Source organism: Cyprinus carpio, chromosome A1 (genome assembly GCF_018340385.1).
Source record: "Cyprinus carpio isolate SPL01 chromosome A1, ASM1834038v1, whole genome shotgun sequence".
Classification (NCBI taxonomy): Eukaryota; Metazoa; Chordata; class Actinopteri; order Cypriniformes; family Cyprinidae; genus Cyprinus; species Cyprinus carpio.
Genome location: NC_056572.1, coordinates 33668361 through 33680627, shown reverse-complemented (window position 1 = coordinate 33680627; position 12267 = coordinate 33668361). Strand labels below are relative to the sequence as shown.

Here is a 12267-nt window from a genome sequence, read left to right as displayed (position 1 = left end):
CACCCTTCACAGTCCAGCATGCAATGTAAATTTGGTGACATAAACCTTTATTTTGCCAAAAGATCTAATGTTTAAAGCCTCGATTTTCCATGCACTTAAACATCTTCCATCAACCTCATCTAGTATAATCAGAAGTGCCATGAACAGGACATAAAACGTCCATCAGCTTGCATTAATCATATCTGGAGTTCTGCCTTTTCCTTCTCTGATACTGTTTTTAGTGGGAGACGGAAGAGAATTATTTATTTATTTATATTATGAATTATTCATTTATATTATTTATTTATTTATTTATTTATTCATGAATGTTGCTTTCATAGTCTGAATTATAGCCACATGTATGACTGTAGCCATTTATTTCTTTGGTTAAATTCCAAATCCATGCTCTGTATAAATAATTACTTTCGAGTGAAAATATTCCAGAAAGAAGTAGAACGTTAAAAAAATGTGAAACGTGAAATTTGGGACTCTCGCGTGCGTAACGCGTCCTTAGCAACCGTCGGTATCCAGACAACGGAATACAAACATTCGGCGACTTCAAATACTACTACGGGAACTACAGGTTGTTAAATACTTTAATTTACACCAAAATATGATGTCATCCCAAATCTTAGTGTCTCGTCCTTATTTTGACACGCGGGTGGCGGCGCAGAATGGCTCACAAACCCTGAGACCACCACTGGCTACCGGAGCGCCAAATACATCCCGGAGGAGTGGTTCGCCAATGATTCTACTCTGTTAAACCGGGCCGTCGCGGACCGGAATCAGAAGAAGAACTTCTTCTTACTGACAACAAGAAGTGAAAAAGTAAAGTGTTCATTTGTCGAAAAAAAAAATAAAAAAATAAAAAAAAGGAATACAATTTAATAAATAAATAACACACACACACACACGCACACGCGCACACACACACACAAATAGAACATATTTGTTGACCACTTGGAAATTTGTCTTTAGCTCCCCACAAGGTAATTTCTTCATTATGTTAAGAATATTAACTATTTTGTATCCTTTACTCATTAATAGAAAATAATAATTAGAATAATAATACATAATAAATTTATTAGCATTTGTAGAAGCCTTCATCACTAATAAAACATTAAAAATAATATATTAACATTATTATTACTAGTAGTTGTAGTAAGCGAGATGGATGCCATTTAACACTAAACAAGTTCAGTTTGTCAACAAGAGATCATGCAATAAATTATTTTAATGATTTCCAACAGGAAGTGGAGCTGATCAGAAGCATCCAGGCCCTGCTGAAAAAAACTCTGGCTCAAACTGTCAACCAGATCAGGCCAGTTATCCAAATTATGGATCTCTCTTTAACTCTGTTCACATTCTATATTCTATCAGTGCAATAATTCACATTTTTATATCTCTTTATGTATTCGCTAAAGAAAATTAACCTTTTTTTCATAATTTTTACTTTGACTTCAGCACATAATTGAAATGTCTTTTGGTCAGATTGCAGATTAAAGTCATAAACCTGTCTGTATCTGTCAGGCTGAACTCTTGAGTCAGACTGGTCTGGTAAGCAGCAGGCCTACAGTCTGGATGACCGGTGTGGACGCTTTAACAACAGGAGCACCGACACACAACAGCATCTCAGCTGTGCTGCAGGGCCAGTGTGTGCAAAACCTTACTTCTGCTCAGTTGGAGTGACAACTTCATTTTCATTCCACACATTAAAGCAGTGTATCAAGAACAATTTTAGGCCTCATTGGGTTTCTGATTATGCATAACACTGCCAGCACTTTTAGATCGCAGCTGTTGTAGTGACAGCATCTCAGATGTGTTCCTCTGTAGGGTGTATGATGAGGAGGTTTGGCGTAAGTTTACTGGAGATAACCTGCGGCTGGCAGAGAGAGAGGAGGTGGCGAGCCAGGCCTTGAGGCGGCTGATTGAGCGGGTCCTGCAGGAGACCTCTGAGGACCTACGGGCCCAGTGTGCTGCTGTAGATCAGGCCTTCAACCAGCGCTGCATGGAACTGAGCCAAGCCAAAACACAGCTGGAGCTGCACCTGGCACAGGCAATACACACTTATACAAAACAAAAGCCAATAAATGAACACAAGGTATCACATATTAAAGAGTTTAATTAATCTGCAGATTTCATACACATTAACATAAATCGACAGGTTAAAATTTGGACACTATCAACAGAGCCGGCCCAGGCCCTAGGCGAGGTTTTAGATTTCCGCCACCCTTACCCTCCACTAAAAAAACATAACATAACATAACATAACATAACATAACATAACATAACATAACATAACATAACATAACATAACATAACATAACATAAATACTGGTAAGTATTAACATTAGGTAGTAAATAAATTGTGATAATAAACAAATGGAGATGTTGAAGCACCTTGTAGGTATTTTATGAGTGAATCTCTTAAAAAAGCCTATTGAAGAGACCAGACATGAGCTACTCCCACATGCCTGCAGTGACAAGTACTTATTACAACAAAGTGAAATATGAGTAACATGAAACGCCCAAAATAGTCTAACAGACAACAAAGCAACAAAATAAAGGGTACATTTTGTAATTTCTTTGTAAATAAATGCATTGGTGAGTGTGTGGCATGTGTTTGTGATGCAGCTGTGAAACACTGGTCCGATTCCTGTTCACCGTAACTGGCCAGAGTCTGGCTGTAGAGTTCGGGCTACTTCTGTCAATGGTTCGGCTTGGTTCAGTCATAGAACACTACAGTCCGACGACAAACAGATGAGGAAGAGGAGGATGATGGTGGTCCAGCATTTACAAAGAGAAAGGTTTGTTTGTATTTTTAACTTCCACATTCTTATTTTTGTAAATGCAGTTGCAACAAGCAAACGTTGTTTTTGCTCCATATTTCTTAAAGTATGTACGAGTGAAGATTTGTTTTAGTGTGTATATGGTCGTTGTTTTCAAATAACCTCAACTAAATACATAAGCTAATAAGCTAGTTTCAGTTATTTTTATGAAGAGAATGTACTGCAGTCATAAGCATGAGTATGTACAGATACAGATGCTCATCTCTGCCAAAACATGTGACTACAACACAAGACAGTAAGTTCAAGTAAAATGTCGACATTGACCATTTCACCATTATTTTCTGCAGTAACTGCGGGGAATAATAACTGAAGAGACCTGATCAACAGCAAGCTTTGGATCTACTTAATGTGTATTTTTCAAGCATTTTATTGCAGGGTTCACTGTTATTTTCTGCATAGGTATGACTGGTGAAAAGTGTTTATTAATTTACTTCAATGTATAGTTGACCAGAAGTCTTTTACGTTTTACCAAACCGCTGACTTTTGTTTTTCTGCAGAACTCAAAAGAAGATACTTTGAAGAATGCTGGTAATCAAACCCAAAAAGTTTGTCAGGTATGGACAGTACGAAGGGGACTAAATGATTTTCATTTTTTGGGTGAACTCTTTTTAATTGGCATGCTACACACTAAATATTAATCATGCTGGACACAGACTCTTATTGTGCTGTCACTGCAGTCAGTGCTGTAAATAGTATGTCAAATAACAGGTACATTGCTACAACATAAATGTAATGTAGTTTACATTGACACATTACGTTAGACCTTTACGAATAGATACTTGTTTATTATTTTCTCTTTACAGGAGCAGAAATGAAAGCTCCCAAACAAAGATGTCACTGGATTAAGAAGTGGAAAGACATGTTACTCCACCGCAACCATAAATCCTGAGTGATTTGGAAATGGGCAACAACCAAGAAAAAGTACTCATTGTTTCACTCAAAAATGATCCATGGTAATAATTGTAAATGATTAGCTAATAAATACATTTTAAAACTTTGCCATTTACTAATGTGTTCAAAACAACAACAAGTTTTGGTGTCTCTTTACAATTAATGTATCATTAGTTAACATTATGTTAACTTTAGTGTCAGGCCGATTCCGGCTCGGATGCTGCACTGTCAGCTCACTAACGGTCTAGGAGGAGTTTGAAAAAGTAGGTTTTCAACATTAATCAAAATGGCGGACAGGAAGTTTTACCAAATTTGACCTAATTGGTATCGATGTTCTCGGCATGACCCAAATAATATAGGGAGACCACTTTCATATCAATAGTCTAATTTATTCAAGAGTTATTAGCATTTTTGTAAATTTCTCAATAACTTTTAACCACAAGGTGGCGCTGCCCCCAAACTTTTTGAGTACCATCATGGCATGGCGTCGAAGGTGCATACCAAGTTTCGTAATGATACGTCAATGTGTTCGGAAATTATAGAATTTTATGAAAAAAATCAAAATGGACAATGCCCTAAATGGCTGACCTGGGAAAATTGGGTTAGGTTCGACTTGGCATGACCCACTGAATCTAAATATACCAGTTTTATGATTTTTGGTCAAACCATTCAGAAATTATAATCAAAAATATGCATTTTTCATATCTCCTGACCTAGGTGGCACTGCACCGAAACACTGCAAATAGTCTCAGGTCATGCTTGTTACAACCATAGACTGTATAAAAACAGGTTACAACCGAGCGGCAACCTCGCGCTCTCTCTCCTGAAGCCAACAAGGAAGTGACTAAAACTGCAAATTCATCGACTGGCCGCTTGAGGCTGGCTGCAAAAGGGAGTCAATCCCATAGACTCCCCATGTTAAAATGACCAAATTTACAGCAGAAAAAAACATGTTTACAGCCTGGTGCAAAAAAAATGATTGTGGTCTATATAGCTAATTTTGCCCTTCATGACAACTGTGAGGGGGGTGAATTTTTTTATAACTCATCCGTTTAACTTAAGCCTTAAAGTTCTGCATAATTAAGGGCGTGGCCACTTGAGTGACAGGTGGATTGCCGCTGCTGACAATACCGTCGCGCTAGGTGGCTTCAGCAACCAGCTCCTGCCTTTTTGCCCATTTTCGATTATCCAGGAGAGTCGCGCGTTGACAAGGTGCCAAGATGGAGACGGCCCGCTCTGCACACTTTGAGCTTCAAAACCGCTCTTCAGGAGTCTATGGGTGACGTCACGGACACTACGTCCATGTTTTTATACAGTCTATGGTTACAACACCAAGTTTGGTCTAAATATGCCATACCGTTGCGGAGATATAGCCTCACATGCATTTTTGCGTGCTTTTTGTAGAATTTGTTCTTGTGTTATTCGAGAACGGTTAGATGAATCAACTTGAATTCCATAGCTTTTTGCCAGCATGGTCTGAAGATGATCTGAGTCAATTTTTGTGAGAATCAGACCGACTGTCTAGAACGAGTTTGAAAAAGTAGGTATTTCGAACAATTGAAAATAGCGAAAAAAACTAAACCTTGCGATTTTTGAATATTCGACTTGGCGTGAGCCAAAGATTCAGATGAAAAAAGAATTTTCATTTTCTGGCTTACGGTTCAAAAGTTATTAGCATAATTTTTTTGAAACTTTGAACAAGTGGTGGCGCTAGAGAGTTTAAGTTAGAGACTTCAGATTTGCTATGGTTAGTTTTTGGAATGTCCTCTATCAGTGTGCCAAGTTTCACAACTTTCCCGCAAGCGGTTCTAGGGGCTGCCATAGAAACAATGGCGGAAGAAACGGAATAAGAATAATAACGCCAACGGATACAATAGGTGCCTACGCACCTTCGGTGCTTGGCCCCTAATTAAATAAGCAGTTAATTCAAGCTAAACGTTCCACGGTGTCAATGTTGTCAGTTAAGATGTTCTAAAAAGCCTATTTCAAAATACTTCATAAACATCACGAGCTAAAACACAGTCGTTAACTTGTGATTTTTACCTCTATATTGATATTTTTCTACTCCTCTTCTTTGCGTCGCTTCCTGCCTTGTGCCCCTGATAATTTTCTTTTTCCACTCATTTTATAGAAATGTATTTTAGAAAACGCAAATAAATGGCAAAACTATTTTAACCGCGTGCTCCATGCATAATTAATGCGTTATGATGATGTATTGTAGGTCATGACGCAGAAAGTGTTTAAATTAGTCCTACATGACATGATGTCAAATCTTATGATTTTTCGTTTATATCAGTTTTATTTTATTCTAACATTATTTTAATCAGTTCGAGGATCGATCAGTACACTGCCAAAAATGATCTTTCTTAATATATGTGTGTAGGAGCGCAGGATGATCACAAGAGGACGCACTTCCGACCAAAAAAGACAACACGTCTCCTGCAGCGCACTAGGCAACTGCGGTCTGCCCAACAGCTGCTGCTGCGTTCTATTTATGACGTATTGACACAAATTTCAAATGATTTTCAGCGGACACGGTGTTAGGAAGCACAGTCATGTCTCTGAGTGATGAACTGAAGAGAAAAGTTACTAAAGGAGGTTAGTATAAATCTGATTTTGTATCCCTGTCACGATTTCCCACTGGAATTCCCACAATCTCCACCAGAGGGCACTCGATCCATGACTTTTACTATTCACCCAGCACTCAATACTTAGTTGGGGCTCCTTTTGCCTGAATTACTGCAGCAATGCGGCATGGCATGGAGTCGATCAGTCTGTGGCACTGCTCAGGTGTTATGAGAGCCCAGGTTGCTCTGATAGTGGACTTCAGCTCTTCTGCATTGTTGGGTCTGGCATATCGCATTTTCCTCTTCCCAATACCCCATAGATTTTCTATGGGGTTAAGGTCAGGCAAATTTGCTGGCCAATTAAGAACAGGGATACCATGGTCCTTAAACCAGGTACTGGAAGCTTTGGCACTGTGTGCAGGTGCCAAGTCAAGTTGGAAAATGAAATCTGCATCTCCATAAAGTTGGTCAGCAGCAGGAAGCATGAAGTGCTCTAAAACTTCCTGGTATACGGCTGTGTTGCCTTGGACCTCAGAAAACACAGTGGACCAACACCAGCGGATGACATGGCACCCCAAACCATCACTGACTGTGGAAACTTTACACTGGACCTCAAGCAATGTGGATTGTGTGCCTCTCCTCTCTTCCTCCAGACTCTGGGACCCTGATATCCAAAGGAAATGCAAAATTTACTTTCATCAGAGCACATAACTTTGGACTACTCAGCAGCAGTCCAGTCCTTTTTGAAGCAAGATGCTTCTGACGCTGTCTGTTGTTCAAGAGTGGCTTGACACAAGGAATCCGACAGTTGAAACCCATGTCTTGCATACGTCTTTGTTTAGTGGTTCTTGAAGCACTGACTCCAGCTGCAGTCCACTCTTTGTGAATCTCCCCCACATTTTTGAATGGGTTTTGTTTCACAATCCTCTCCAGGGTGCGGTTATCCCTATTGCTTGTACACTTTTTTCTATCACATCTTTTCCTTCCCTTCGCCCCTCTATTAATGTGCTTGGACACAGAGCTCTGTGAACAGCCAGCCTCTTTTGCAATGACCTTTTGTGTCTTGCCCTCCTTGTGCAAGGTGTCAATGGTTGTCTTTTGGACAACTGTCAATTCAGCAGTCTTCCCCATGATGGTGTAGCCTACAGAACTAGACTGAGAGAACATTTAAAGGCTTTGCAGGTGTTTTGAGTTAATTAACTGATTAGAGTGTGGCACCAGGTGTCTTCAATATTGAACCTTTTCACAATATTCTATTTTTCTGAGATACTGAATTTGGGATTTTCCTTAGTTGTCAGTTATAAACATCAAAATTAAAAGAAATAAACATTTGAAATATATCAGTCTGTGTGTAATGAATAAATATAATATACAAGTTTCACTTTTAGAATGGAATTAGTGAAATAAATCAACTTTTTGATGATATTCTAATTATATGACCAGCACCTGTATAAGAACGGCACACACACACTCTCACAGCTGATATTGTTAAGCCTGTAGTGTTCTCCTTGTTTCCCTGTTTCTGACCCTGTACCTCTTCCTTGTTTTTTGGTTGTTTGTTGACTACTTATTCCTCACCTCCTCATGGGTCAGTTAGAGAATGGAAATATCCTTCAAGATGTCTTAATCTGATCTGTTTAACGTGTCACAGGCTGGAGGACAGAGAAGTGATGAAACGAGGAAGCATCAGTTTGAGTAGTGAGAAGCACCCAGTGCACTTCCTGCTGTGTTTCCTGCATCATAAATACAAGTTTGTCCTGTTTAAGTTTGTTTGAATCCATTTAAGTTTTTACAGACTCCTCTTGTTGGCTTTTGAAGCTGATAACATGAGGATGAATGTACAAAACACAAACTAAGCAAAGCTCTGCCGAGAGTTTTTAAGTGTGACTGAAAGACTTTATTCTTTGTCAAAGACCATTGCGAAATGAAACCACTTCCTATGTAGACTTAACACTATAGAAGATGCTAATAAATGTTTCAAATACCACACATCATCTGTGAAGACGTACTGATCAACACAGTGGATAATGGATTTAGAAACTGTTTATGCAAATGTTAAACGCAGAGATATTGAGAGCACAACTGGATCTCAAACTCAGAGTCACGGTCAGGATGACGGAAAAGATCTGAAGAACAGTAAGAAGAAAATTACTTGAACGCAGAAATAGTTTTGCAGATGGTGCTGTTAATAGTGTCACAATGAGGAAATGAGAACCGTTGCATACAATTTCAAATATTAATAAGAATGAAATGTCAATGTTTCTGTTTGTAAATGAAGTGTATTAGCATGAACTTATCTTTCTATTTACTTTTTCAAAATGTTCTTGTTTGCATATTTTATAATAGCAATTCCAGATGACTTATGAAAACATGCTCATAAAACATAAAAAGGCATGTCTATTACCAAAAGCAATAGTAGATTACCTAACCAGGTTGATTTGAAACTTAATTTCTTATAAAATTAATAGTTATTAATTGATATTTGTGTGTTTTGGTCATGTTTGTCAGGAGGAAGTAGATGGTTTGGTGTTGATCACAGTGGGTCTCGGGCTCATTTGTGTTCTTCTGCTGGTCTTCATCATACTGCAGCACATCACCATCACAGCAGAGAGAGACCTGATAAAGAGTTACAAGAACACAGCTGAAGAGTTCAAACAAACCATCAACAGCTTACAGGACAATTACACTGATCTAATGCAGAAGAACCTGAAACTGGAGACCAGAGTCAAAGATCTCACTGCTGAGAAAAACCAGTTACAGAGAGATTTTGACTCTTTGAATAAGAAGGGCCCAGTCTGTTTCTTCATATCCACTGAGTTGAAGAGCTGGTCTGACAGCAGGAAGTACTGCAGGGATCGTGGAGCTGATCTGCTCATTATCAACACTGAAGAGAAGCAGGTGAGTTTGTGTGAGTGTCTGTTAATGAATGAGAGAATCACACTTATTCCTGTTTTTCTTCACACAGAGGTTCATATCTTCATTAGTCAGTGAGAGTGTGTGGATTGGTTTGTCTGACAGAGAGCGGGAGGGCAACATGAAATGGGTGGATAATTCGACACTGAAACAAGGGTAAGTGCTAAAAATCAGTGTGTATTCATTTGTTTTAGTCCTGTTGATTCTCATTATAAAATCACAACCTTCAGAAGAAAGCAGAAGAGAAAACTCTCCCACAAACAACACAACCACAATTAAAGACATTTTACTGTAAATTCTACAAAGAAAAATCTTCTTCTCTCTTCTACTTTTCACTTCTGCTCCAGCTTCTGTACTACTTTAGTTTACTCTCAAACGTGCTATTATACTGAGTATTGTCGATTCATAAATTTGTGCTCCTGAAAATCTGAACCTCTGATACATGTTGTTCAGGTTTTGGTTCAAAGATCAGCCGAATAACAAAGGCGGAAATCAGGACTGTATTGAACTGAATTATAATAGAGAGAAGCCGGGATGGTCACCGCTGAACAGCTGGAATGATGTTGCATGCTCTAACAAGAAAAAGGGGATTTGTGAGAAATAGGGTTCATCTCGTCTTGTGGTTTTGCTTTTATTATCTAATATAATCATTCTTATTGTAAACACATAAGTTCTGATTGAGGTCCCTGCCTTTGAAATTTGTTAGAAGGAAAATGTCAAAATTAAATTTTCTTATTGCTATAATAATCTTTGTTTCTCATGGCGTGAATTCAGGACACAAAACCTCTGTGTTTATGTTTTGCTCCATCACAAGCAGCTCTATATTAATTTGATCTTATTCTAGCTGTTATCATTAGTCTCTTTTGTTGATCTGAAGTGTTGAGAAGACAATCACAGTAAACTACAGAAATCTAAAGTGTCCAGATTACTCTGATTCACCCTCTTATTCTGATATTCAGTGTATGTGTCTTTTGAGTTGAATTGATTTCTGTTTGAATAAAATGTAAAATTTCTATCATTACCAGACTAAACTCTGCATTTTTGTTTTCATTTCATACTTCATTATTGTGTATCTGCTTTATTGATCTGTTTCCTTCAGTCCAGCAGGATGCAGCAGAGAGTAGGTTTATCAGACTGAACTGATCTGAGAGGACGAACATCAGAGACAACATTTTATTTCTACCAATTTATGGATTTTTTTATTTTTTATTTTTAAATTCTTCAAAAAAAAAAAAAAAAAAAAAAAAACTTTTGACACCAAGTAATATCATAACTGACCATTAATGAATAAAAACTACAGATTATTTTGGCTTAAAGGGATAGGTCACCCAAAAAAGAAAATTTGATCATACTTTACTCAATTTCAAGCCATCTTAGGTGTACATGACTTTCTTCTTTCAGATGAATCCAATCAGAGTTATATTAAAAGAATATCCTGACTCTTCCCAGCTTTATAATGGCAGTGAATGGGTGTTTTTTGTCAGTGGTCTAAAAGTATGGAATTAAATTTGCTTCTATAAAAATGAACTAAACTTTATAAAACTGAACGTAACTTTATAAAACTGAACGTAACTTTTTCAGAAACTATCAAAAATATGATATTACAAAAGAAGAAAAACACAATGAAAACGAAAAAAATGAACTCATTCGCACAAATTTAAAAGTCACCTCAAACATCCTCCATTCCTTGTTAACAATTTTCAAAGATTCGTTTTCGCTAATCGTGGATTCTGAATGCATTGTCACAGATTTCGCTTAGGGCCGTTACATAGTCAACGCGAGCAACGTGAGCAAGCAATGCGAGCGACGCGAACGACGCGCTCCCTTTCATAGTCTAAACAGTGGACGCAAGCGTCACGGGCGATGCGTGTATGCAATACACCGCTCACGCAACAGGGGGTAGTCGAGTCGGGTGATATTAGTAGAGTCAGGTTACGTGATATTCAGATCACAATGACAACTGAAGAGGAGTGCATTCTATTGCTGATTTTACATCGTCGGCAACAAGGCAGCGCAGAGATAGGCGGTGGTATGTTATACGTATCGCATAATTTTTCCTCTTCGCCCGCCATTGTATTCAAACCTTCTTCTGTAAATATAATATACTTGAATTAATGTACAATACTTGCAATGTCACCCCCACCGACAACGCATAGTATTGCGTGGATCGGAGCGTCGCATATCAAAAACTAGGACGACACATTTGGCATATGCTTCGAAAAACTGCGAAGTGTAAGGGCCGTTTCATAGTCAACGCATCTGTACGCATATGCGTCCCCAGGGCTACGCATCGTTACGCTTTGGCCGCCATTATGCGTCGGTGCATAGCCCCGGGGACGCGTATGCGTACAGATGCGTTGACTATGAAACGGCCCTTACACTTTGCAGTTTTTCGTTTGGTGTTTTGACACAAACCTCTCGTGTGGGCGGGTTTAACAGTGATCTACTCTGATTGGATAGTGAGCTTTTGATGGACAGGTGCTCTCTGACCGGGAAGTACAGATGCCACTCAGTGGCACGCATATTGGAAAGCTCAAGGCATCGAACCCCCAACTGCTCCCCGGGCGCCGCATTGGCCTTCGATCGTCTCAGTCTGTAAAGATGAGGTCTTGTCCTTCAAGGCAGCTTGAAGTAAGCTTGTGTTACTGAAATGACAATAATAACCCGCAACGAACTGCTGCACACTGTAACATGAAAAACTTGTATCGATGTTATTGGTTACTTCAGTAACACAAGCTTACTTCATGCTGTCTTGAAGGAAAAGACCTCATCTTTACAGACTGAGACGATCGAAGGCCAAATATTATTTACATATTTAGTAATACAAGGCACGACGTATTGCATACAAATCACCGCGAGAGCTTTTTTTCTCTTTTTTTATTAATGCAGAGAACAAAAACATACAAAAGTATAAACATACATCACATAATATTAACCACAAAAAAATAAAAAAAAAAAAAAAAAAAAAAAAAACAATAAAGAATAAAATAGAACTAAAGAAAAAGAGGGCCAAAATCTAAACAAAATTACACAAGGAGATCAAAGGCAGAGCAAATTCTAACAGTCCT

The 12267-nt window shown here is 38.5% G+C and overlaps 1 pseudogene; it reads left to right on the top strand.

Moving 5' to 3' along the window:
* The window catches only part of LOC109057635, a 37502-nt pseudogene that overhangs the window by 971 nt on the left and 24264 nt on the right, over positions 1–12267 (top strand).